Source organism: Lissotriton vulgaris, chromosome 7, assembly GCF_964263255.1.
Source record: "Lissotriton vulgaris chromosome 7, aLisVul1.2, whole genome shotgun sequence".
Taxonomy (NCBI): Eukaryota; Metazoa; Chordata; class Amphibia; order Caudata; family Salamandridae; genus Lissotriton; species Lissotriton vulgaris.
In genome coordinates this window covers 243,267,141-243,293,593 of record NC_141695.1, presented here as the reverse complement: position 1 = coordinate 243,293,593, position 26,453 = coordinate 243,267,141, and positions in this window count along the sequence as shown.

Genomic DNA, 26,453 nt, shown 5'->3' with positions numbered 1-26,453 from the left:
TGTATGACATTGTTCCGCATTCTGTCCATCAACTGTGGTTTTTGCATTTGTCACCCTGAGTGGGATGGGTATGCTAAGACGTGAGTCCCATGCTTTCCACACCACTAAATTCAAGCAAGCCGGGCTGAAGACGGCTGAAATGCCAGAAATTGGTCCTCGGAAGCTTGTTTCCGGTCCAGGGAATGCATGGCTAGGCAGTTCGGGCTGGACTGTTCCCATGAGGCACAGGGTCAGACTGATTTGCATATGGCCATATCTGAACTGGGGTGGTGTGGAGTGCAAAAAAACAATGGATTTAGGCCCAGATCTCTGTACTGGGGTGAATGTATGACATTGTTCTGCATTCTGTCCATCAACTGTGGTTTTTGCATTTGTCACCCCGAGTGGGATGGGTATGCTCAGACGTGAGTCCCACACTCTCCACACCACTGGATTCAAGCAAACCGGGCTGAAGACGCCTGAAATGTCGGAAACCGGTCGTCAGAAGCTTGTTTCCGGTCCAGGGAAGGCATGGCTTGGCAGTTCGGGCTGGACCGTTCCCATGAGGCACAGGGTCAGACTGATTTGCATATGGCCATGTCTGAACTGGGGTGGTGTGGAGTCCAAAAAAACGATGGATTTAGGCCCAGATCTCTGTACTGGGGTGAATGTATGACATTGTTCTGCATTCTGTCCATCAACTGTGGCTTTTGCATTTGTCACCCTGAGTGGGATGGGTATGCTCAGACGTGAGTCCCATGCTCTCCACACCACTGGATTCAAGCAAGCCGGGCTGAAGACGGCTGATATGCCAGAAACCGGTCCTCGGAAGCTTGTTTCCGATCCAGGGAAGGCATGGCTTGGCAGTTCGGGCTGGACTGTTCCCATGAGGCACAGGGTCAGACTTATTTGCATATGGCCATGTCTGAACTGGGGTGGTGTGGAGTTCAAAAAAACGATGGATTTAGGCCCAGATCTCTTTACTGGGGTGAATGTACGACATTGTTCTGCATTCTGTCCATCAACTGTGGTTTTTGCATTTGTCACCCCAGGTGGGATGGGTATCCTCAGACATGAGTCCCATGCTCTCCACACCACTGGATTCAAGCAAGCCGGGCTGAAGAAAGCTGAAATGCAAGAAACCGGTCCTCGGAAGCTTGTTTCCGGTCCAGAGAAGGCATGGTTCGGCAGTTCGGGCTGGACTGTTCCCATGAGGCACAGGGTCAGACTGATTTGCATATGGGCATGTCTGAACTGGGGTGGTGTGGAGTGCAAATAAACAATGGATTTAGGCCCAGATCTTTGTACGGGGTGAATGTATGACATTGTTCTGCATTCTGTCCATCAACTGTGGTTTTTGCATTTGTCACCCCGAGTGGGATGGGTATGCTCAGACGTGAGTCCCATGCTCTCCACACCACTGGATTCAAGCAAGCCGGGCTGAAGATGGCTGGTATGCCAGAAACCGGTCCTCGGAAGCTTGTTTCCGATCCAGGGAAGGCATGGCTTGGCAGTTCGGGCTGGACTGTTCCCATGAGGCACAGGGTCAGACTGATTTGCATATGTCCATGTCTGAACTGGGGTGGTGTGGAGTGCAAATAAACAATGGATTTAGGCCCAGATCTTTGTACTGGGGTGAATATATGACATTGTTCTGCATTCTGTCCATCAACTGTGGTTTTTGCATTTGTCACCCCGAGTGGGATGGGTATGCTCAGACGTGAGTCCCATGCTCTCCACACCACTGGATTCAAGCAAGCCGGGCTGAAGACTGCTGGTATGCCAGAAACCGGTCCTCAGAAGCTTGTTTCCGATCCAGGGAAGGCATGGCTTGGCAGTTCGGGCTGGACTGTTCCCATGAGGCACAGGGTCAGACTGATTTGCATATGGCCATGTCTGAACTGGGGTGGTGTGGAGTGCAAAAAATCGATGGATTTAGGCCCATATCTCTGTACTGGGGTGAATGTATGACATTGTTCCGCATTCTGTCCATCAACTGTGGTTTTTGCATTTGTCACCCCGAGTGGGATGGGTATCCTCAGATGTAAGTCCTATGCTCTCCACACCACTGGATTCAAGCAAGCTGGGCTGAAGTAAGCTGAAATGCCAGAAACCGTTCCTCGGAAGCGTGTTTCCGGTCCAGAGAAGGCATGGCTTGGCAGTTCTGGCTGGACTGTTCCCATGAGGCACAGGGTCAGACTGATTTGCATATGGGCATGTCTGAACTGGGGTGGTGTGGAGTGCAAAAAAAACGATGGATTTAGGCCCAGGTCTCTGTACTGGGATGAATGTATGACATTGTTCTGTATTCTGTCCATCAACTGTGGTTTTTGCATTTGTCACCCCGAGTAGGATGGGTATGCTCAGACGTGAGTCCCATGCTCTCCACACCACTTGATTCAAGCAAGCCGGGCTGAAGATGGCTGAAATGCCAGAAACTGGTCCTCAGAAGCTTGTTTCCGGTCCAGGGAAGGCATGGCTTGGCAGCTCGGGCTGGATTGTTTCCATGAGGCACAGGGTCAGACTGATTTGCATATGGCCATGTCTGAACTGGGGTGGTGTGGAGTGCAAATAAACAATGGATTTAGGCTCAGATCTCTGTACTGGGGTGAATGTATGACATTGTTCTGCATTCTGTCCATCAACTGTGGTTTTTGCATTTGTCACCCCGAGTGGGATGGGTATGCTCAGACGTGAGTCCCACGCTCTCCACAATACTGGATTCAAGCAAACCGGGCTGAAGACGGCTGAAATGCCAGAAACCGGTCCTCGGAAGCTTCTTTCCGTTCCAGGGAAGGCATGGCTTGGCAGTTCGGGCTGGACTGTTCCCATGAGGCACAGGGTCAGACTGATTTGCATATGGCCATGTCTGAACTGGGGTGGTGTGGAGTGCCAAAAAATGATGGATTTAGGCCCAGATCTCTTTACTGGGGGGAATGTATGACATTGTTCTGCATTCTGTCCATCAACTGTGGTTTTTGCATTTGTCAACCCGAGTGGGATGGGTATGCTCAGACGTGAGTCCCATGCTCTCCACACCACTGGATTCAAGCAAGCCGGGCTGAAGACGGCTGATATGCCAGAAACCGGTCCTGGGAAGCTTGTTTCCGATCCAGGGAAGGCATGGCTTGGCAGTTCGGGCTGGACTGTTCCCATGAGTCACAGGGTCAGACTGATTTGCATATGACCATGTCTGAACTGGGGTGGTGTGGAGTGCAAAAAATCGATGGATTTAGGCCCATATCTATGTACTGGGGTGAATGTATGACATTGTTCCGCATTCTGTCCATCAACTGTGGTTTTTGCATTTGTCACCCTGAGTGGGATGGGTATGCTAAGACGTGAGTCCCATGCTCTCCACACCACTAAATTCAGCAAGCCGGGCTGAAGACGGCTGAAATGCCAGAAATTGGTCCTCGGAAGCTTGTTTCCGGTCCAGGGAATGCATGGCTAGGCAGTTCGGGCTGGACTGTTCCCATGAGGCACAGGGTCAGACTGATTTGCATATGGCCATATCTGAACTGGGGTGGTGTGGAGTGCAAAAAAACAATGGATTTAGGCCCAGATCTCTGTACTGGGATGAATGTATGACATTGTTCTGCATTCTGTCCATCAACTGTGGTTTTTGCATTTGTCACCCCGAGTAGGATGGGTATGCTCAGACGTGAGTCCAACACTCTCCACACCACTGGATTCAAGCAAACCGGGCTGAAGACGCCTGAAATGTCGGAAACCGGTCGTCGGAAGCTTGTTTCCGGTCCAGGGAAGGCATGGCTTGGCAGTTCGGGCTGGACCGTTCCCATGAGGCACAGGGTCAGACTGATTTGCATATGGCCATGTCTGAACTGGGGTGGTGTGGAGTCCAAAAAAACGATGGATTTAGGCCCAGATCTCTGTACTGGGGTGAATGTATGACATTGTTCTGCATTCTGTCCATCAACTGTGGCTTTTGCATTTGTCACCCCGAGTGGGATGGGTATGCTCAGACGTGAGTCCCATGCTCTCCACACCACTGGATTCAAGCAAGCCGGGCTGAAGACGGCTGATATGCCAGAAACCGGTCCTCGGAAGCTTGTTTCCGATCCAGGGAAGGCATGGCTTGGCAGTTCGGGCTGGACTGTTCCCATGAGGCACAGGGTCAGAATGATTTGCATATGGCCATGTCTGAACTGGGGTGGTGTGGAGTGCAAAAAAACAATGGATTTAGGCCCAGATCTCTGTACTGGGGTGAATGTATGACATTGTTCTGCATTCTGTCCATCAACTGTGGTTTTTGCATTTGTCACCCCGAGTGGGATGGGTATGCTCAGACGTGAGTCCAATGCTCTCCACACCACTGGATTCAAGCAATCCGGGCTGAAGACGGCTGAAATGCCAGAAACCGGTCCTCGGAAGCTTGTTTCCGGTCCAGGGAAGGCATGGCTTGGCAGTTCGGGCTGGACTGTTCCCATGAGGCACAGGGTCTGTCTTATTTGCATATGACCATGTCTGAATTGGGGTGGTGTGGAGAGCAAAAAAACGACGGATTTAGGCCCAGATCTCTGTACTGGGGTGAATGTACGACATTGTTCTGCATTCTGTCCATCAACTGTGGTTTTTGCATTTGTCACCCCGGGTGGGATGGGTATCCTCAGACGTGAGTCCCATGCTCTCCACACCACTGGATTCAAGCAAGCCGGGCTGAAGATGGCTGGTATGCCAGAAACCGGTCCTCGGAAGCTTGTTTCCGATCCAGGGAAGGCATGGCTTGGCAGTTCGGGCTGGACTGTTCCCATGAGGCACAGGGTCAGACTGATTTGCATATGGCCATGTCTGAACTGGGTTGGTGTGGATTGCAAAAAAACGATGGATTTAGGCCCAGATCTCTGTACTGGGGTGAATGTATGACATTGTTCTGCATTCTGTCCATCAACTGTGGTTTTTGCATTTGTCACCCCGAGTGGGATGGGTATGCTCAGACGTGAGTCCCATGCTCTCCACACCACTGGATTCAAGCAAGCCGGGCTGAAGATGGCTGAAATGCCAGGAACTGGTCCTCGGAAGGGAAGGCATGGCTTGGTCCAGGGAAGGCATGGCTTGGCAGTTCGGGCTGGACTGTTCCCATGAGGCACAGGGTCAGACTGATTTGCATATGGCCATGTCTGAACTGGGCTGGTGTGGAGTGCAAAAAAACAATGGATTTAGGCCCAGATCTCTGTACTGGGGTGAATGTATGACATTGTTCTGCATTCTGTCCATGAACTGTGGTTTTTGCATTTGTCACCCCTAGTGGGATGGGTATGCTCAGACGTGAGTCCCATGCTCTCCACACCACTGGATTCAAGCAAACCGGGCTGAAGACGGCTGAAATGCCAGAAACCGGTCCTCGGAAGCTTGTTTCTGGTCCAGGGAAGGCATGGCTTGGCAGTTCGGGCTAGACTGTTCCCATGAGGCACAGGGTCAGACTGATTTGCATATGGCAATGTCTGAACTGGGGTGGTGTGGAGTGCAAAAAAACAATGGATTTAGGCCCAGATCCCTGTACTGGGGTGAATGTATAACATTGTTCTGCATTCTGTCCATTAACTGTGGTTTTTGCATTTGTCACCCCGAATGGGATGGGTATGCTCAGACGAGAGTCCCATGCTCTCCACACCACTTGATTCAAGCAAGCCGGGCTGAAGATGGCTGAAATGCCAGAAACTGGTCCTCAGAAGCTTGTTTCCGGTCCAGGGAAGGCATGGCTTGGCAGCTCGGGCTGGACTGTTCCCATGAGGCACAGAGTCAGACTGATTTGCATATGGCCATGACTGAACTGGGTTGGTGTGGATTGCAAAAAAACGATGGATTTAGGCCCAGATCTCTGTACTGGGGTGAATGTATGACATTGTTCTGCATTCTGTCCATCAACTGTGGTTTTTGCATTTGTCACCCTGAGTGGGATGGGTATGCTAAGACGTGAGTCCCATGCTCTCCACACCACTAAATTCAGCAAGCCGGGCTGAAGACGGCTGAAATGCCAGAAATTGGTCCTCGGAAGCTTGTTTCCGGTCCAGGGAATGCATGGCTAGGCAGTTCGGGCTGGACTGTTCCCATGAGGCACAGGGTCAGACTGATTTGCATATGGCCATATCTGAACTGGGGTGGTGTGGAGTGCAAAAAAACAATGGATTTAGGCCCAGATCTCTGTACTGGGATGAATGTATGACATTGTTCTGCATTCTGTCCATCAACTGTGGTTTTTGCATTTGTCACCCCGAGTAGGATGGGTATGCTCAGACGTGAGTCCAACACTCTCCACACCACTGGATTCAAGCAAACCGGGCTGAAGACGCCTGAAATGTCGGAAACCGGTCGTCGGAAGCTTGTTTCCGGTCCAGGGAAGGCATGGCTTGGCAGTTCGGGCTGGACCGTTCCCATGAGGCACAGGGTCAGACTGATTTGCATATGGCCATGTCTGAACTGGGGTGGTGTGGAGTCCAAAAAAACGATGGATTTAGGCCCAGATCTCTGTACTGGGGTGAATGTATGACATTGTTCTGCATTCTGTCCATCAACTGTGGCTTTTGCATTTGTCACCCCGAGTGGGATGGGTATGCTCAGACGTGAGTCCCATGCTCTCCACACCACTGGATTCAAGCAAGCCGGGCTGAAGACGGCTGATATGCCAGAAACCGGTCCTCGGAAGCTTGTTTCCGATCCAGGGAAGGCATGGCTTGGCAGTTCAGGCTGGACTGTTCCCATGAGGCACAGGGTCAGAATGATTTGCATATGGCCATGTCTGAACTGGGGTGGTGTGGAGTGCAAAAAAACAATGGATTTAGGCCCAGATCTCTGTACTGGGGTGAATGTATGACATTGTTCTGCATTCTGTCCATCAACTGTGGTTTTTGCATTTGTCACCCCGAGTGGGATGGGTATGCTCAGACGTGAGTCCAATGCTCTCCACACCACTGGATTCAAGCAATCCGGGCTGAAGACGGCTGAAATGCCAGAAACCGGTCCTCGGAAGCTTGTTTCCGGTCCAGGGAAGGCATGGCTTGGCAGTTCGGGCTGGACTGTTCCCATGAGGCACAGGGTCTGTCTTATTTGCATATGACCATGTCTGAATTGGGGTGGTGTGGAGAGCAAAAAAACGACGGATTTAGGCCCAGATCTCTGTACTGGGGTGAATGTACGACATTGTTCTGCATTCTGTCCATCAACTGTGGTTTTTGCATTTGTCACCCCGGGTGGGATGGGTATCCTCAGACGTGAGTCCCATGCTCTCCACACCACTGGATTCAAGCAAGCCGGGCTGAAGATGGCTGGTATGCCAGAAACCGGTCCTCGGAAGCTTGTTTCCGATCCAGGGAAGGCATGGCTTGGCAGTTCGGGCTGGACTGTTCCCATGAGGCACAGGGTCAGACTGATTTGCATATGGCCATGTCTGAACTGGGTTGGTGTGGATTGCAAAAAAACGATGGATTTAGGCCCAGATCTCTGTACTGGGGTGAATGTATGACATTGTTCTGCATTCTGTCCATCAACTGTGGTTTTTGCATTTGTCACCCCGAGTGGGATGGGTATGCTCAGACGTGAGTCCCATGCTCTCCACACCACTGGATTCAAGCAAGCCGGGCTGAAGATGGCTGAAATGCCAGGAACTGGTCCTCGGAAGGGAAGGCATGGCTTGGTCCAGGGAAGGCATGGCTTGGCAGTTCGGGCTGGACTGTTCCCATGAGGCACAGGGTCAGACTGATTTGCATATGGCCATGTCTGAACTGGGCTGGTGTGGAGTGCAAAAAAACAATGGATTTAGGCCCAGATCTCTGTACTGGGGTGAACGTATGACATTGTTCTGCATTCTGTCCATGAACTGTGGTTTTTGCATTTGTCACCCCTAGTGGGATGGGTATGCTCAGACGTGAGTCCCATGCTCTCCACACCACTGGATTCAAGCAAACCGGGCTGAAGACGGCTGAAATGCCAGAAACCGGTCCTCGGAAGCTTGTTTCTGGTCCAGGGAAGGCATGGCTTGGCAGTTCGGGCTAGACTGTTCCCATGAGGCACAGGGTCAGACTGATTTGCATATGGCAATGTCTGAACTGGGGTGGTGTGGAGTGCAAAAAAACAATGGATTTAGGCCCAGATCCCTGTACTGGGGTGAATGTATAACATTGTTCTGCATTCTGTCCATTAACTGTGGTTTTTGCATTTGTCACCCCGAATGGGATGGGTATGCTCAGACGAGAGTCCCATGCTCTCCACACCACTTGATTCAAGCAAGCCGGGCTGAAGATGGCTGAAATGCCAGAAACTGGTCCTCAGAAGCTTGTTTCCGGTCCAGGGAAGGCATGGCTTGGCAGCTCGGGCTGGACTGTTCCCATGAGGCACAGAGTCAGACTGATTTGCATATGGCCATGACTGAACTGGGGTGGTGTGGAGTGCAAATAAACAATGGATTTAGGCCCAGATCTCTCTACTGGGGTGAATGTATGACATTGTTCTGCATTCTGTCCATCAACTGTGGTTTTTGCATTTGTTACCCCGAGTGGGATGGGTATGCTCAGACATGAGTCCCACGCTCTCCACACCACTGGATTCAAGCAAACCGGGCTGAAGACGGCTGAAATGCCAGAAACCGGTCCTCGGAAGCTTGTTTCCGGTCCAGGGAAGGCATGCCTTGGCAGTTCAGGCTGGACTGTTCCTATGAGGCACAGGGTCAGACTGATTTGCATATGGCCATGTCTGAACTGGGGTGTTGTGGAGTGCCAAAAAATGATGGTTTTAGGCCCAGATCTCTTTACTGGGGTGAATGTATGACATTGTTCCGCATTCTGTCCATCAACCGTGGTTTTTGCATTCGTCACCCCGAGTGGGATGGGTATGCTCAGACATGAGTCCCATGCTCTCCACACCACTAAATTCAAGCAAGCCGGGCTGAAGACGGCTGAAATGCCAGAAATTGGTCCTCGGAAGCTTGTTTCCGGTCCAGGGAAGGCATGGCTAGGCAGTTCGGGCTGGACTGTTCCCATGAGGCACAGGGTCAGACTGATTTGCATTGCATATGGCCATATCTGAACTGGGGTGGTGTGGAGTGCAAAAAAACGATGGATTTAGGCTCAGATCTCTGTACTGGGGTGAATGTATGACATTGTTCTGCATTCTGTCCATCAACTGTGGTTTTTGCATTTGTCACCCGGAGTGGGATGGGTATGCTCAGACGTGAGTCCCATGCTCTCCACACCACTGGATTCAAGCAATCCGGGCTGAAGACGGCTGAAATGCCAGATACCGGTCTTCGGAAGCTTGTTTCCGGTCCAGGGAAGGCATGGCTTGGCAGTTCGGGCTGGACTGTTCCCATGAGGCACAGGGTCTGTCTTATTTGCATATGACCATGTCTGAACTGGGGTGGTGTGGAGAGCAAAAAAACGATGGATTTAGGCCCAGATCTCTGTACTGGGGTGAATGTACGGCATTGTTCTGCATTCTGTCCATCAACTGTGGTCTTTGCATTTGTCACCCCGGGTGGGATGGGTATCCTCAGACGTGAGTCCCATGCTCTCCACACCACTGGATTCATGCAAGCCGGGCTGAAGACAGCTGAAATGCCAGAAACCGGTCCTCGGAAGCTTGTTTCTGGTCCAGGGAAGGCATGGCTTGGCAGTTCGGGCTCGACTGTGCCCATGAGGCACAGGGTCAGACTGATTTGCATATGTCCATGTCTGAACTGGGGTGGTGTGGAGTGCAAATAAACAATGGATTTAGGCCCAGATCTCTGTACTGGCGTGAATGTATGACATTGTTCTGCATTCTGTCCATCAACTGTGGTTTTTGCATTTGTCACCCCGAGTGGGATGGGTATGCTTAGACGTGAGTCCCATGCTATCCACACCACTGGATACAAGCAAGCCGGGCTGAAGACGGCTGATATACCAGAAACTGGTCCTCGGAAGCTTGTTTCCGGTCCAGGGAAGGCATGGCTTGGCAGCTCGGGCTGGACTGTTCCCATGAGGCACAGGGTCAGACTGATTTGCATATGGCCATGTCTGAACTGGGGTGGTGTGGAGTGCAAAAAATCGATGGATTTAGGCTCATATATCTGTACTGGGGTGAATGTATGACATTGTTCCGCATTCTGTCCATCAACTGTGGTTTTTGCATTTGTCACCCCGAGTGGGATGGGTATGCTAAGACGTGAGTCCCACGCTCTCCACACCACTGGATTCAAGCAAACCGGGCTGAAGACAGCTGAAATGCCACAAACCGGTCCTCGGAAGCTTGTTTCCGGTCCAGGGAAGGCATGGCTTGGCAGTTCCGGCTGGACTGTTCCCATGAGGCACAGGGTCAGACTGATTTGCATATGGCCATGTGTGAACTGGGGTGGTGTGGAGTGCCAAAAAACGATGGATTTAGGCCCAGATCTCTTTACTGGGGTGAATGTATGACATTGTTCTGCATTCTGTCCATCAACTGTGGTTTTTGCATTTATCACCCCGAGTGGGAAGGGTATGCTCAGACGTGAGTCCCACGCTATCCACACCACTGGATTCAAGCAAACCGGGCTGAAGACGGCTGAAATGCCAGAAACCGGTCCTCGGAAGCTTGTTTCCGGTCCAGAGAAGGCATGGCTTGGCAGTTCGGGCTGGACTGTTCCCATGAGGCACAGGGTCAGACTGATTTGTATATGGGCATGTCTGAACTGGGGTGGTGTGGAGTGCAAAAAAAACGATGGATTTAGGCCCAGATCTCTGTACTGGGGTGAATGTATGACATTGTTCTGCATTTTGTCCATCAACTGTGGTTTTTGCATTTGTCAACCTGAGTGGGATGGGTATGCTCAGACGTGAGTCCCATGCTCTCCACACCACTGGATTCAAGCAAGCCGGGCTGAAGACGGCTGATATGCCGGAAACCGGTCCTGGGAAGCTTGTTTCCGATCCAGGGAAGGCATGGCTTGGCAGTTCGGGCTGGACTGTTCCCATGAGGCACAGGGTCAGACTGATTTGCATATGGCCATGTCTGAACTGGGGTGGTGTGGAGTGCAAAAAATCGATGGATTTAGGCCCATATCTCTGTACTGGGGTGAATGTATGACATTGTTCCGCATTCTGTCCATCAACTGTGGTTTTTGCATTTGTCACCCCGAGTGGGATGGGTATGCTAAGACGTGAGTCCCACGCTCTCCACACCACTGGATTCAAGCAAACCGGGCTGAAGACAGCTGAAATGCCACAAACCGGTCCTCGGAAGCTTGTTTCCGGTCCAGGGAAGGCATGGCTTGGCAGTTCCGGCTGGACTGTTCCCATGAGGCACAGGGTCAGACTGATTTGCATATGGCCATGTGTGAACTGGGGTGGTGTGGAGTGCCAAAAAACGATGGATTTAGGCCCAGATCTCTTTACTGGGGTGAATGTATGACATTGTTCTGCATTCTGTCCATCAACTGTGGTTTTTGCATTTATCACCCCGAGTGGGAAGGGTATGCTCAGACGTGAGTCCCACGCTATCCACACCACTGGATTCAAGCAAACCGGGCTGAAGACGGCTGAAATGCCAGAAACCGGTCCTCGGAAGCTTGTTTCCGGTCCAGAGAAGGCATGGCTTGGCAGTTCGGGCTGGACTGTTCCCATGAGGCACAGGGTCAGACTGATTTGTATATGGGCATGTCTGAACTGGGGTGGTGTGGAGTGCAAAAAAAACGATGGATTTAGGCCCAGATCTCTGTACTGGGGTGAATGTATGTCATTGTTCTGTATTCTGTTCATCAACTGTGGTTTTTGCATGTGTCACCCCGAATGGGATGGGTATGCTCAGACGTGAGTCCCATGCTCTCCACACCACTTGATTCAAGCAAGCCGGGCTGAAGATGGCTGAAATGCCAGAAACTGGTCCTCGGAAGCTTGTTTCCGGTCCAGGGAAGGCATTGCTTGGCAGCTCGGGCTGGACTGTTCCCATGAGGCACAGGGTCAGACTGATTTGCATATGTCCATGTCTGAACTGGGGTGGTGTGGAGTGCAAATAAACAATGGATTTAGGCCCAGATCTCTGTACTGGGGTGAATGTATGACATTGTTCTGCATTCTGTCCATCAACTGTGGTTTTTGCATTTGTCACCCCGAGTGGGATGGGTATGCTTAGACGTGAGTCCCATGCTATCCACACCACTGGATACAAGCAAGCCGGGCTGAAGACGGCTGATATACCAGAAACTGGTCCTCGGAAGCTTGTTTCCGGTCCAGGGAAGGCATGGCTTGGCAGCTCGGGCTGGACTGTTCCCATGAGGCACAGGGTCAGACTGATTTGCATATGGCCATGTCTGAACTGGGGTGGTGTGGAGTGCAAAAAATCGATGGATTTAGGCTCATATATCTGTACTGGGGTGAATGTATGACATTGTTCCGCATTCTGTCCATCAACTGTGGTTTTTGCATTTGTCACCCCGAGTGGGATGGGTATGCTAAGACGTGAGTCCCGCGCTCTCCACACCACTGGATTCAAGCAAACCGGGCTGAAGACGGCTGAAATGCCACAAACCGGTCCTCGGAAGCTTGTTTCCGGTCCAGGGAAGGCATGGCTTGGCAGTTCCGGCTGGACTGTTCCCATGAGGCACAGGGTCAGACTGATTTGCATATGGCCATGTGTGAACTGGGGTGGTGTGGAGTGCCAAAAAACGATGGATTTAGGCCCAGATCTCTTTACTGGGGTGAATGTATGACATTGTTCTGCATTCTGTCCATCAACTGTGGTTTTTGCATTTATCACCCCGAGTGGGAAGGGTATGCTCAGACGTGAGTCCCACGCTATCCACACCACTGGATTCAAGCAAACCGGGCTGAAGACGGCTGAAATGCCAGAAACCTGTCCTCGGAAGCTTGCTTCCGGTCCAGGGAAGTCATGGCTTGGCAGTTCGGGCGGGACTGTTCCCATGAGGCACAGGGTCAGACTGATTTGCATATGGCCATGTCTGAACTGGGGTGGTGTGGATTGCAAAAAACAATGGATTTAGGCCCAGATCCCTGTACTGGGGTGAATGTATGACATTGTTCTGCATTCTGTCCATTAACTGTGGTTTTTGCATTTGTCACCCCGAGTGGGATGGGTATGCTCAGACGTGAGTCCCATGCTCTCCACACCACTGGATTCAAGCAAGCCGGGCTGAAGACGGCTGAAATGCCAGAAACCGGTCCTCGGAAGCTTGTTTCCGGTCCAGGGAAGGCATGGCTTGGCAGTTCGCGCTGGACTGTTCCCATGAGGCACAGGGTCTGACTGATTTGCATATGGCCATGTCTGAACTGGGGTGGTGTGGAGTGCAAAAAAACGATGGATTGAGGCCCAGATCTCTGTACTGGGGTGAATGTATGACATTGTTTTGCATTCTGTCCATCAACTGTGATTTTTGCATTTGTCACCCCGAGTGGGATGGGTATGCTCAGACGTGAGTCCCATGCTCTCCACACCACTGGATTCAAGCAATCCGGGCTGAAGACGGCTGAAATGCCAGAAACCGGTCCCCGGAAGCTTGTTTCCGGTGCAGGGAAGGCATGGCTTGGCAGTTCGGGCTAGACTGTTCCCATGATGCACAGGGTCAGTCTTATTTGCATATGGCCATGTCTGAACTGGGGTGGTGTGGAGTTCAAAAAAACGATGGATTTAGGCCCAGATCTCTTTACTGGGGTGAATGTACGACATTGTTCTGCATTCTGTCCATCAACTGTGGTTTTTGCATTTGTCACCCCAGGTGGGATGGGTATCCTCAGACGTGAGTCCCACGCTCTCCACACCACTGGATTCAAGCAAACCGGGCTGAAGACGGCTGAAATGCCGGAAACCGGTCCTCGGAAGCTTGTTTCCGGTCCAGAGAAGGCATGGCTTGGCAGTTCGGGCTGCACTGTTCCCATGAGGCACAGGGTCAGACTGATTTGCATATGGGCATGTCTGAACTGGGGTGGTGTGGAGTGCAAAAAAACGATGGATTTAGGCCCAGATCTCTGTACTGGGGTGAATGTATGACATTGTTCTGTATTCTGTTCATCAACTGTGGTTTTTGCATTTGTCACCCCGAATGGGATGGGTATGCTCAGACGTGAGTCCCATGCTCTCCACACCACTTGATTCAAGCAAGCCGGGCTGAAGATGGCTGAAATGCCAGAAACTGGTCCTCGGAAGCTTGTTTCCGGTCCAGGGAAGGCATGGCTTGGCAGGTCGGGCTGGACTGTTCCCATGAGGCACAGGGTCAGACTGATTTGCATATGTCCATGTCTGAACTGGGGTGGTGTGGAGTGCAAATAAACAATGGATTTAGGCCCAGATCTCTGTACTGGGGTGAATGTATGACATTGTTCTGCATTCTGTCCATCAACTGTGGTTTTTGCATTTGTCACCCCGAGTGGGATGGGTATGCTTAGACGTGAGTCCCATGCTCTCCACACCACTGGATTCAAGCAAGCCGGGCTGAAGACGGCTGATATGCCAGAAACCGGTCCTCGGAAGCTTGTTTCCGATCCAGGGAAGGCATGGCTTGGCAGTTCGGGCTGGACTGTTCCCATGAGGCACAGGGTCAGAATGATTTGCATATGGCCATGTGTGAGAAGTTGGCCTGGTATATAATGCTCACTAATTCTAGTGATCACTTTGTACCATGCCAAGCAACCCTTATGATGATGGTTGTAATTCAACCTTGTAGACCAGTTATCCTAGTGGTAACGTGGACAAAGCAGTCTTAGGCTAAACTCTGAAAGGCATGTGAAGCCAGCTGTTATACCATACACAACCCCCTTGAATACCCAATGAAAGGGACACCACACAGATATATATTGAAAATATATATTGATTTATTAACTATTAAATCCCCTGGACTCTTTATGAGCACAGAAGCACAAGCGTTAAATCACAAGACAGTTTAAAATACACAAAAGTTGCACAATATGGATGAGCCCTAGGGGCCACCTAAACCATATACTAAATAAGTGGTATAAGAGATACCAGGAGGAAAGTGAAGAGGCCTAGGGCCTTGGGAATCGCTGGAGCTATTCGAGACTGGAAATAACTAAGTCGGGAAAAGCCCACGGGACTCGGATGCAGTGTTCAAAGTGCACGCACTTTACAATACAAAGTCTATGGTGCGTAAAAAGCACAAAGTTAGAAAGTTAGGAACCTTCCGAGTGACCTACGGAGCTGAAACTTAAAACACAGGCCCTTGGGATGTGTACCAGTGCAGGGGCACCGGCGGAGCTGAGTTACCTCACCCACAGGAAGCGGGTGCACAGGGTCGAAGATGTGTCGGGTTTCGTCACGCTGGTCGATGGTGCTTGGAGCTGAAGATGCTGCAGGCGGCTCGATGAGAAGAGTTCCGGTGGATCCAAGGGTGGATCTGAAGAGTTGAAGACCTGAAAGCAGAGGGGACAGTGTTCAAAGTCACTAGCCAGTGACTACCGTGGAACCAGATTGGAACCAGGCGATGTCGGGTGCAAACAGGCGTTGTCGGGTAGCTTCTTTCTGCAGCCACGTGGATACCCGGGGTCGAGGACGTCCAGGAGTCGGTCACGAGCTGTCCCACGTAGGCTTCTCGCTGTTGGCGGTGTCGGCGACCTGATCGGAGCAAACAGGCCTTGGCAAATGCAAGCCACGCAGAAGTCGAAAGATGCTGTTCACTCGGACCAGCAAGGTCAGAGCGGGTGCTCCTTTTCACAGGAGCTTGGGTAGGTCTGGAGCAACCAGACCTGCTGTTTAAATCTTCGGGTTCGTCGCCAAGATGGCCGCTGGCCGCGTGGCTAGTGGCCGGGATGGCGCGTCGAGTGGCACAGTGCAAAAGGGCCCCACGCAGATCGTGGAGATGCTGGGGGGCTGATCTTCGGTGCAAGGGCTGCTCGGTGGTGGGGGTTCTCAGTCCCCAAAGCACAACGTCGAGGATGCCTCAGAAGCTGCGCAGTCAGCTTTACGAGTGTCTTCCAAGAGGTCCGGTCCCACGTCACTCGGTGCCTCCACGGGTCCCTTCTTTGCAGGGACTGTGGATCGGGCTCTGAGAGGTCTGGGAATCTGGTTCTTGTCGGGCTCTGGGCTCGGGCTCCGGCGGGAGGCGGCGGCAAAGCAGACGTCGAGTTGCTGGTTGGTACCTGTGTTCACAGGGTGGTCACTCCTTGGCCACAAGGGAGATTCTTCTTCAGTCTTCTGTGCAGCAGAATGTCGAAGTCCAGTCTTCTTCTTAGTTTTAAGTTGATTTCGGGATGATCTGCCGTGCAATGGCACTGCTCCCCCTCTTATTCCAATCTAGGGGGTGGATCACCTACTAGGTCCCTCCTCTGGGAGGAACCAGGAAGGGGGGCGGTTACACCCCCTTTCCTTTGTCCAGCTCCGCGCCAGGACTGGGGCTGGAAGGCCCCAGAACCGGTTTGGGCTGGCCTATGCACGGGGACACCTTGTGTGCCCCGGGCATGTCTGATTCTATTCAGCCCTGTCCTACCCAATACACAAAATCCTGTCTGGGGTGGTGCTCGCACCTCCCAAGGCAGGAAACCCTTTGTCCAGGCCACCATCTGCCGAGTTTCGGTCAGCAGCAGGAGGCCAGACTTGTGTCTGTGGTGGCAGCGTCCATTTTGTGAAGCTGAGGCTCTGTTTAACTTTAACCGGGGTTAAGGCTACACACATGTCGTGTCCCTCTAGAAGGGTGGAATGCTATCCCCGTCGCCAGAATTGGCGAGGGGATAGTATTCCAATTCGTATGACACCTTACTCGACATGTTTTGATAAAGCCAAACCAAAGATAGCATTTAACCGCGAGGATTATAATGCACTTAAGAGTATATGGTATGGCAATATCCCGGAACAGCTTAGGGAGTTGTTCCCGACCGCTGCAGACAGGCTCAGCTCATGCTAGAGCACCATCTCACATATTTCCAAGCACTCTGCCTCCAGGATTGATGAGGCCTTCCATAGGAGTGGCTGATAGGAACATATGTGCCCAGTTTAGGGTTAGGCACAGACATACTGTACCTAAGTAAGAGGTGGTTACACCGACTTACCCCAGCTGAGTGATCAGCCAGTTGTGTCAATTATGGAGGCCAGGCCAGGGGTGGCACAATACGTGCTGCAGCCCCTGGTAGGCCTTGGATACACCTATGCCCTGGGCACCTAGGGTGCACTATTACAGGGGCTCATAAGGTGAACCAGTTCCAATTCGTAATGCACCTAGAGTGCATTGGCAGTAATTTAGAGAGAGAACAGCAGGCTGTGGGTCTGATTAGCAGGCCCACAGCCACATTAAGTCAGAAACCAGTGAAGCAAAAAGCAAAAATTTGGGGTGACCATAGGATAGCAGACCCTACTCTCCTACATAACCCCCCCCCAAACGCAGGGACATTAGACTAACCTTGACCAGTTGTGTCTTCATGTTCTAAGTGGAAGTACCTGGAGAGACCATCTGCGTTGCCATGGTCAGTCCCTGGGCGGTGCTCCACTGTAAAGTCCATCCCCTGTAGGGAAATGGACCACCTGAGTAGTTTGGGGTTTTCACCCTTCATCTGATTAAGCCATAGGAGGGGCTTATGGTCGGTCTGAATCTTGAAGTGAGTGCCAAATAAGTATGGTCTCAACTTCTTCAGGGCCCACACCACAGCAAAGGCCTCCCTCTCTATAGCTGACCAACGTTTCTCTCTGGGGGTCAGCCTTCTGCTAATGAAAGCAATGGGCTGGTCCTGGCCATCTACATTAAGCTGTGAAAGCACTGCTCCCACTCCCAACTCAGAAGCATCTGTTTGGACAATGAACTCTCTTGAGTAGTCAGGACTCTTCAGGATAGGTGCAGAGCACATGGCCTTCTTCAGGTCATCAAATGCCTTTTGACAGATTTCTGTCCACTGAACCTTTTTGGGCATCTTCTTGGATGTCAGATCATTAAGAGGAGTCACAATGGACCCATAGTTCTTAACAAACTTCCTGTAGTACCCAGTCAGGCCCAAGAAAGCTCTGACCTGAGTCTGGGTAGTTGGAGGGGACCAGTCCTTGATGGTCTGGATCTTACTCTCCAGTGGTTGAACTTGGCCTCCACCTACAAGGTGGCCCAGGTATACAACCTTGCTCTGCCCTATCTGGCACTTTGTTGCCTTGATAGTGAGGCCTGCCTTCTGCAGAGCCTCAAGCACTTCCTTCAGGTGGATCAGGTGATCCTCCCAGGTGGAGCTAAAGACAGCAATATCGTCCAGATAAGCTGCACAAAAGTCATCCAACCCAGTGAGGACTTGGTTCACCAACCTTTGGAAGGTGGCAGGTGCATTTTTCAAACCAAAGGGCATCACCACAAACTGATAATGCCCACTAGGGGTAGAAAATGCTGTCTTGGCTTTAGACTCCTCAGCTAACCTGATTTGCCAGTAGCCAGCTGTTAAGTCAAATGTGCTCAAATATTTGGCAGAAGCCAACTTGTCAATGAGCTCATCTGCCCTTGGAATAGGGTGTGCATCTGTCCTGGTGACAGCATTGAGTCCTCTGTAATCCACACAGAACCTCATCTCTCTCTTGCCATCTTTGGTGTGAGGTTTGGGGACCAGAACCACTGGGCTAGCCCAGGGGCTCTCTGAAGGCTCAATGACACCTAATTCCAGCATCTTTTGCACCTCAGTCTTTATACAGTCCCTGACGTGGTCAGGTTGCCTGTAAATCTTGCTCTTTACAGGAAGACTGTCACCAGTGTCCACCACATGGGTACACCAGTTAGTCTGACTGGGGGTCAAGGAGAACATATGCCTGTATGCCTGTAGAACTTGTCTGCAGTCATGTTGCTGATGTTCAGTGAGGCTGCCACCTAAGGCCACACCATCAACTGAGCCATCCTCAGGGTTCTGAGTGAGCAGGTCTGGGAGAGGGTCACTCTCTTCCTCCTGTCCCTCATCTGTAGCCATGAGCAAGCCCATGTCTGCCCTGCTGACATATGCCTTCAATCTGTTCACATGGAGCACCCTGTGGGGGCTCCTGGGAGTTCCTAGGTCCACCAAGTAGGTAACCTCTCCCTTCTTTTCCAGAATTGTATGGGGTCCAGACCATTTGTCTTGGAGTGCTGCTGGGGCCACTGGCTCCAACACCCATACCTTCTGTCCAGGCTGAAATTCAACAAGGACAGCCTTTTGGTCATGCCAAGCTTTTTGTAATTCTTGGCTAGCCTCAAGGTTTTTGGATGCCTTTTCCATGTACTCTGCCATCCTGGAGCGGAGACCAAGTACATAGTCCACTATGTCCTGTTTAGGCTTTTTGAGAGGTAACTCCCATCCTTCCTTCACAAGACACAGGGGTCCTCTTACAGGGTGCCCAAACAACAATTCAAAGGGGCTGAAGCCAACCCCCTTTTGAGGGACCTCTCTGTAAGCGAACAAAAGGCAGGGCAGAAGGATGTCCCATCTTCGCCTGAGCTTTTCAGGTAATCCTTTAATCATGCCCTTTAGGGTCTTGTTAAATCTCTCAACAAGCCCATTGCATTGTGGGTGATAAGGAGTGGTGAACTTGTAGTTTACACCACATTCCTTCCACATAGCTGTCAAATATCCAGACATGAAGTTGGTACCTCTATCTGATATTACCTCCTTAGGAAACCCCACTCTGGAGAAAACTCCAAGTAGGGCCCTGGCCACAACAGGAGCTGTGGTGGTCCTAAGGGGAATTGCCTCTGGGTACCTGGTGGCATGATCCACTACCACCAGTATGAATCTGTGCCCAGATGCTGTAGGGGGATCCATTGGTCCAACAATATCAATCCCCACTCTTTCAAAGGGAACCCCCACCACCGGTAGTGGGATCAGGGGGGCCTTTGTTGTTCCACCTGCTTTACCACTGGCTTGGCAGGTTTCACAGGAGCGACAAAACTCCTTGGTGTCTTCAGACATGTGAGGCCAGTGAAAGTGAGGGACAAGCCTGTCCCAAGTCTTGTTCTGGCCTAGGTGTCCTGCTAAAGGAATATCATGAGCCAAGGTGAGTAGGAAGCCCCTAAATTGCAGAGGTATAACCAACCTCCTGGTAGCACCAGGCTTGGGGTCTCTAGCCTCTGAATAAAGGAGTCCATCGTCCCAATATACTTTATGGGCACCTTGAGCATTCCCAGCAGCCTCAGCAGCAGCCTGCTGTCTGAGGGGTTCAAGAGAAGGACAGGTTAACTGAGCCTGCCCCAAGTCTGCCCTAGAAGGTCCCCCTGTCCCCAGAAACTCAACCTGATCAGGTTCAAGTTCTTCAGGGACAGTTCCTTCAGGGGTCTCAAGATCAGTTTCCTGTGAAGCCTGATCCTCACTTGTAGGCAGTTGGGAAGGCGCAGCCTTAACCCTCCTGTTCTTCTTCTTGGGAGGTACTTGGTCCATTGTTCCAGGATCCAAGACCTGAGGTTCAGAGAGGCACTTTTTGGCCTGTGACCTGGTCACAGCAAGGACATGTGATGATATCCCTAACATCTCTGCATGAGTCCTGTACTCAACTTCTGACCATAGAGAGTTCTCCAGGTCATTGCCCAACAAACATTCTACTGGGAGATCAGCACTAACCACAACTTTCTTTAGGCCAGTTACCCCTCCCCAGGAAAAGTTAACAAGTGCCACACTATGTGTAGTAGTGACATTGCTGGCATTGGTCACCAGGTAATCATCGCCTGGCATGTATTGTCCAGGGTCCACAAAGTTAGGTGTCACCATAGTGACACTGGCACATGTGTCCCTGTAAGCTTGAGCCACTTTGTTGTTAATCAAAGGTGTCTGTCTGTATTTGCCCAGGTTACTGGGACTTATGTCAGGGGTCAAATCTATGTCCCCTTCACAAACCAGAACAGCCTGTGTAAGAGTTCTGACTAGGTCAGAATCTCCTTCAGTTCCCAAAGTGATTCCCACTAAACCCTTGGCTTGAGGACCAGCACTGCTAACTGTACTAGTGGGTGCAGGTGCCTTAGGGGCTGCAGTGCTGGGGGCTCCACCCTTTTTACACTCACTTGTCCAGTGAGAGGTGTTCTTACAAGTTTTACACCAGGGTTTCTTCTGACCTTCTTTCTTCTTCTTCTTGGAAGTTTGGGACCCACCCTCTGTCTCAGTTTGGGGCCCTGTTGAAGACTTCTGGTCTTTAGCTTTCTGCTCCCCACCCTTCTGGTCTGTTTTCTTCTGGTCACCACCCTGGTTCTGGTTCTGGTTCTTTTGCTTAACTCTGGTTCTTACCCATTTATCTGCCCTCTTTCCCAATTCTTGGGGAGAGGTCAAATCTGAGTCAACCAAATGTTGATGCAACTGCTGGTTCTGACAATTATTTAAAATTTGTTCTCTCATCAGCAAATTATACAATCCTTCATAGTCTGTAACCTTGCTTCCCAGCAACCATCCCTCCAGAGCCTTAGTGGCACACTCAACAAATTCAGACCAGTCCTGAGTCTGTGTCTTCTGGGTATCTCTGAACATTAACCTGTACTGTTCAGTGGTTAAGCCTAACCCATCAATCAGAGCACTCTTCAGGACCAGGTAGTTTCTAGAATCCCCATCACTAACTGTGAGGAGTCTGTCTCGGCCTCTACCTTCAAAGGAGAGCCACAAGATTGCTGCCCACTGCTCCTGAGGGATCTGCTGTACTCTGCAGGCTCTCTCCATTGCAGTAATCCATTTATGGATGTCATCCCCAGCTTTGTAGGGGGGCACAATCTTACTCAGGTTTCTATTATCAAAAGACCTGTCTTTATCCTTGTGGATATTGCTGCCACCAGTGGGTTCTATTACCCCACTCTCTCTAGGCTGTCTTGCTCTAGCAAGTTTCTCCTTAGCCAGGGCAACCTCTAATTCTTGCCTCTGGATCCTAAGCTCAGCCTCTCTCATCTTGGCCTCATGTTCCCTTCTCTGAGGGCTAGTCATCTCCTTTCTGGAGTGACCATGAGAGCCTCTAGAGACATGGGAGGTATTGGATTCACCTGAGTGATGCCTCCTCCTCCTATGGCTCTGGTTAAGTCCACCTGAGGGTCTGAATGGGTTGTTACCTGATTCATTCCCAAGTTGACTTAAGTTAGCCTGGTTCAGTCTACTGACCAGCACCTGACTATCTCTGTCATCATCTGACTCACTGCTCTCCACCTCCTCCCCCTCTTCTTCTTCTTCCTCTACATCTACTTGAGGAGCTCCAGTGGTGGAGGCTTCCTCATCTTCTAGGATGATAGGGGCAGGGGTGTCTACAGTGTCATCCTCTGAAGGATGGCCTCCTTCAGCATTCCCTGTGGGGTTTGCTTTAGAGGTCTTTAGAGCTTCAGACTGATCCAAAAGCTCTCTTAGGTGGTCTGCAGTAGGGGAAGGCCCTGTCTTCAGACCCCTTAAGACACAAAGCTGTCTTAGTTCCTTAAAAGGAAAAATAGCAAACTGGGATGGTGCCCTTGGAGGGTCACTCTCAACAGGAGTAAGTCCACTGGACCCCTCTGTTCCAGACATTGCTCTAGTGTGGGTGGATGTGTTGCAATCTACCTACACTGGTGTTTACCTACTAAACCTATCTAGTAGTTGTAGCTAGGGTGTGCTACTCCCTTTGCTCTACAACAACTAAGTTCAGTAGAACTTAAGTATACTAGTCTTGTTTTATATGTACCTAGCAGGTACCTGTATGATCTTTCAAATGATAATCTCAAAGATTGTAATGGTAAAACAACAGCAAGCTCAGATCCCAATCCGCTGCTCACCAATGTGAGAAGTTGGCCTGGTATATAATGCTCACTAATTCTAGTGATCACTTTGTACCATGCCAAGCAACCCTTATGATGATGGTTGTAATTCAACCTTGTAGACCAGTTATCCTAGTGGTAACGTGGACAAAGCAGTCTTAGGCTAAACTCTGAAAGGCATGTGAAGCCAGCTGTTATACCATACACAACCCCCTTGAATACCCAATGAAAGGGACACCACACAGATATATATTGAAAATATATATTGATTTATTAACTATTAAATCCCCTGGACTCTTTATGAGCACAGAAGCACAAGCGTTAAATCACAAGACAGTTTAAAATACACAAAAGTTGCACAATATGGATGAGCCCTAGGGGCCACCTAAACCATATACTAAATAAGTGGTATAAGAGATACCAGGAGGAAAGTGAAGAGGCCTAGGGCCTTGGGAATCGCTGGAGCTATTCGAGACTGGAAATAACTAAGTCGGGAAAAGCCCACGGGACTCGGATGCAGTGTTCAAAGTGCACGCACTTTACAATACAAAGTCTATGGTGCGTAAAAAGCACAAAGTTAGAAAGTTAGGAACCTTCCGAGTGACCTACGGAGCTGAAACTTAAAACACAGGCCCTTGGGATGTGTACCAGTGCAGGGGCACCGGCGGAGCTGAGTTACCTCACCCACAGGAAGCGGGTGCACAGGGTCGAAGATGTGTCGGGTTTCGTCACGCTGGTCGATGGTGCTTGGAGCTGAAGATGCTGCAGGCGGCTCGATGAGAAGAGTTCCGGTGGATCCAAGGGTGGATCTGAAGAGTTGAAGACCTGAAAGCAGAGGGGACAGTGTTCAAAGTCACTAGCCAGTGACTACCGTGGAACCAGATTGGAACCAGGCGATGTCGGGTGCAAACAGGCGTTGTCGGGTAGCTTCTTTCTGCAGCCACGTGGATACCCGGGGTCGAGGACGTCCAGGAGTCGGTCACGAGCTGTCCCACGTAGGCTTCTCGCTGTTGGCGGTGTCGGCGACCTGATCGGAGCAAACAGGCCTTGGCAAATGCAAGCCACGCAGAAGTCGAAAGATGCTGTTCACTCGGACCAGCAAGGTCAGAGCGGGTGCTCCTTTTCACAGGAGCTTGGGTAGGTCTGGAGCAACCAGACCTGCTGTTTAAATCTTCGGGTTCGTCGCCAAGATGGCCGCTGGCCGCGTGGCTAGTGGCCGGGATGGCGCGTCGAGTGGCACAGTGCAAAAGGGCCCCACGCAGATCGTGGAGATGCTGGGGGGCTGATCTTCGGTGCAAGGGCTGCTCGGTGGTGGGGGTTCTCAGTCCCCAAAGCACAACGTCGAGGATGCCTCAGAAGCTGCGCAGTCAGCTTTACGAGTGTCTTCCAAGAGGTCCGGTCCCACGTCACTCGGTGCCTCCACGGGTCCCTTCTTTGCAGGGACTGTGGATCGGGCTCTGAGAGGTCTGGGAATCTGGTTCTTGTCGGGCTCTGGGCTCGGGCTCCGGCGGGAGGCGGCGGCAAAGCAGACGTCGAGTTGCTGGTTGGTACCTGTGTTCACAGGGTGGTCACTCCTTGGCCACAAGGGAGATTCTTCTTCAGTCTTCTGTGCAGCAGAATGTCGAAGTCCAGTCTTCTTCTTAGTTTTAAGTTGATTTCGGGATGATCTGCCGTGCAATGGCACTGCTCCCCCTCTTATTCCAATCTAGGGGGTGGATCACCTACTAGGTCCCTCCTCTGGGAGGAACCAGGAAGGGGGGCGGTTACACCCCCTTTCCTTTGTCCAGCTCCGCGCCAGGACTGGGGCTGGAAGGCCCCAGAACCGGTTTGGGCTGGCCTATGCACGGGGACACCTTGTGTGCCCCGGGCATGTCTGATTCTATTCAGCCCTGTCCTACCCAATACACAAAATCCTGTCTGGGGTGGTGCTCGCACCTCCCAAGGCAGGAAACCCTTTGTCCAGGCCACCATCTGCCGAGTTTCGGTCAGCAGCAGGAGGCCAGACTTGTGTCTGTGGTGGCAGCGTCCATTTTGTGAAGCTGAGGCTCTGTTTAACTTTAACCGGGGTTAAGGCTACACACATGTCGTGTCCCTCTAGAAGGGTGGAATGCTATCCCCGTCGCCAGAATTGGCGAGGGGATAGTATTCCAATTCGTATGACACCTTACTCGACATGTTTTGATAAAGCCAAACCAAAGATAGCATTTAACCGCGAGGATTATAATGCACTTAAGAGTATATGGTATGGCAATATCCCGGAACAGCTTAGGGAGTTGTTCCCGACCGCTGCAGACAGGCTCAGCTCATGCTAGAGCACCATCTCACATATTTCCAAGCACTCTGCCTCCAGGATTGATGAGGCCTTCCATAGGAGTGGCTGATAGGAACATATGTGCCCAGTTTAGGGTTAGGCACAGACATACTGTACCTAAGTAAGAGGTGGTTACACCGACTTACCCCAGCTGAGTGATCAGCCAGTTGTGTCAATTATGGAGGCCAGGCCAGGGGTGGCACAATACGTGCTGCAGCCCCTGGTAGGCCTTGGATACACCTATGCCCTGGGCACCTAGGGTGCACTATTACAGGGGCTCATAAGGTGAACCAGTTCCAATTCGTAATGCACCTAGAGTGCATTGGCAGTAATTTAGAGAGAGAACAGCAGGCTGTGGGTCTGATTAGCAGGCCCACAGCCACATTAAGTCAGAAACCAGTGAAGCAAAAAGCAAAAATTTGGGGTGACCATAGGATAGCAGACCCTACTCTCCTACATAATGTCTGAACTGGGGTGGTGTGGAGTGCAAAAAATCGATGGATTTAGGCCCATATCTCTGTACTGGGGTGAATGTATGACATTGTTCTGCATTCTGTCCATCAACTGTGGTTTTTGCATTTGTCACCCCGAGTGGGATGGGTATGCTCAGACGTGAGTCCCACGCTCTCCACACCACTGGATTCAAGCAAACCGGGCTGAAGACGGCTGAAATGCCAGAAACCGGTCCTCGGAAGCTTGTTTCCGGTCCAGGGAAGGCATGGTTTGGCAGTTCCGGCTGGACTGTTCCCATGAGGCACAGGGTCAGACTGATTTGCATATGGCCATGTCTGAACTGGGGTGGTGTGGAGTGCCAAAAAATGATGGATTTAGGCCCAGATCTCTTTACTGGGGTGAATGTATGACATTGTTCTGCATTCTGTCCATCAACTGTGATTTTTGCATTTGTCACCCCGAGTGGGATGGGTATGCTCAGACGTGAGTCCCATGCTCTCCACACCACTGGATTCAAGCAAGCCGGGCTGAAGACGGCTGATATGCCAGAAACCGGTCCTCGGAAGCTTGTTTCCGATCCAGGGAAGGCATGGCTTGGCAGTTCGGGCTGGACTGTTCCCATGAGGCACAGGGTCAGACTTATTTGCATATGGCCATGTCTGAACTGGGGTGGTGTGGAGTTCAAAAAAACTATGGATTTAGGCCCAGATCTCTGTACTGGGGTGAATGTACGGCATTGTTTTGCATTCTGTCCATCAACTGTGGTTTTTGCATTTGTCACCCCGGGTGGGATGGGTATCCTCAGACGTAAGTCCCATGCTCTCCACACCACTGGATTCAAGCAAGCCGGGCTGAAGAAAGCTGAAATGCCAGAAACCGTTCCTCGGAAGCTTGTTTCCGGTCCAGAGAAGGCATGGCTTGGCAGCTCGGGCTGGACTGTTTCCATGAGGCACAGGGTCAGACTGATTTGCATATGGCCATGTCTGAACTGGGGTGGTGTGGAGTGCAAATAAACAATGGATTTAGGCCCAGATCTCTGTACTGGGGTGAATGTATGACATTGTTCTGCATTCTGTCCATCAACTGTGGTTTTTGCATTTGTCA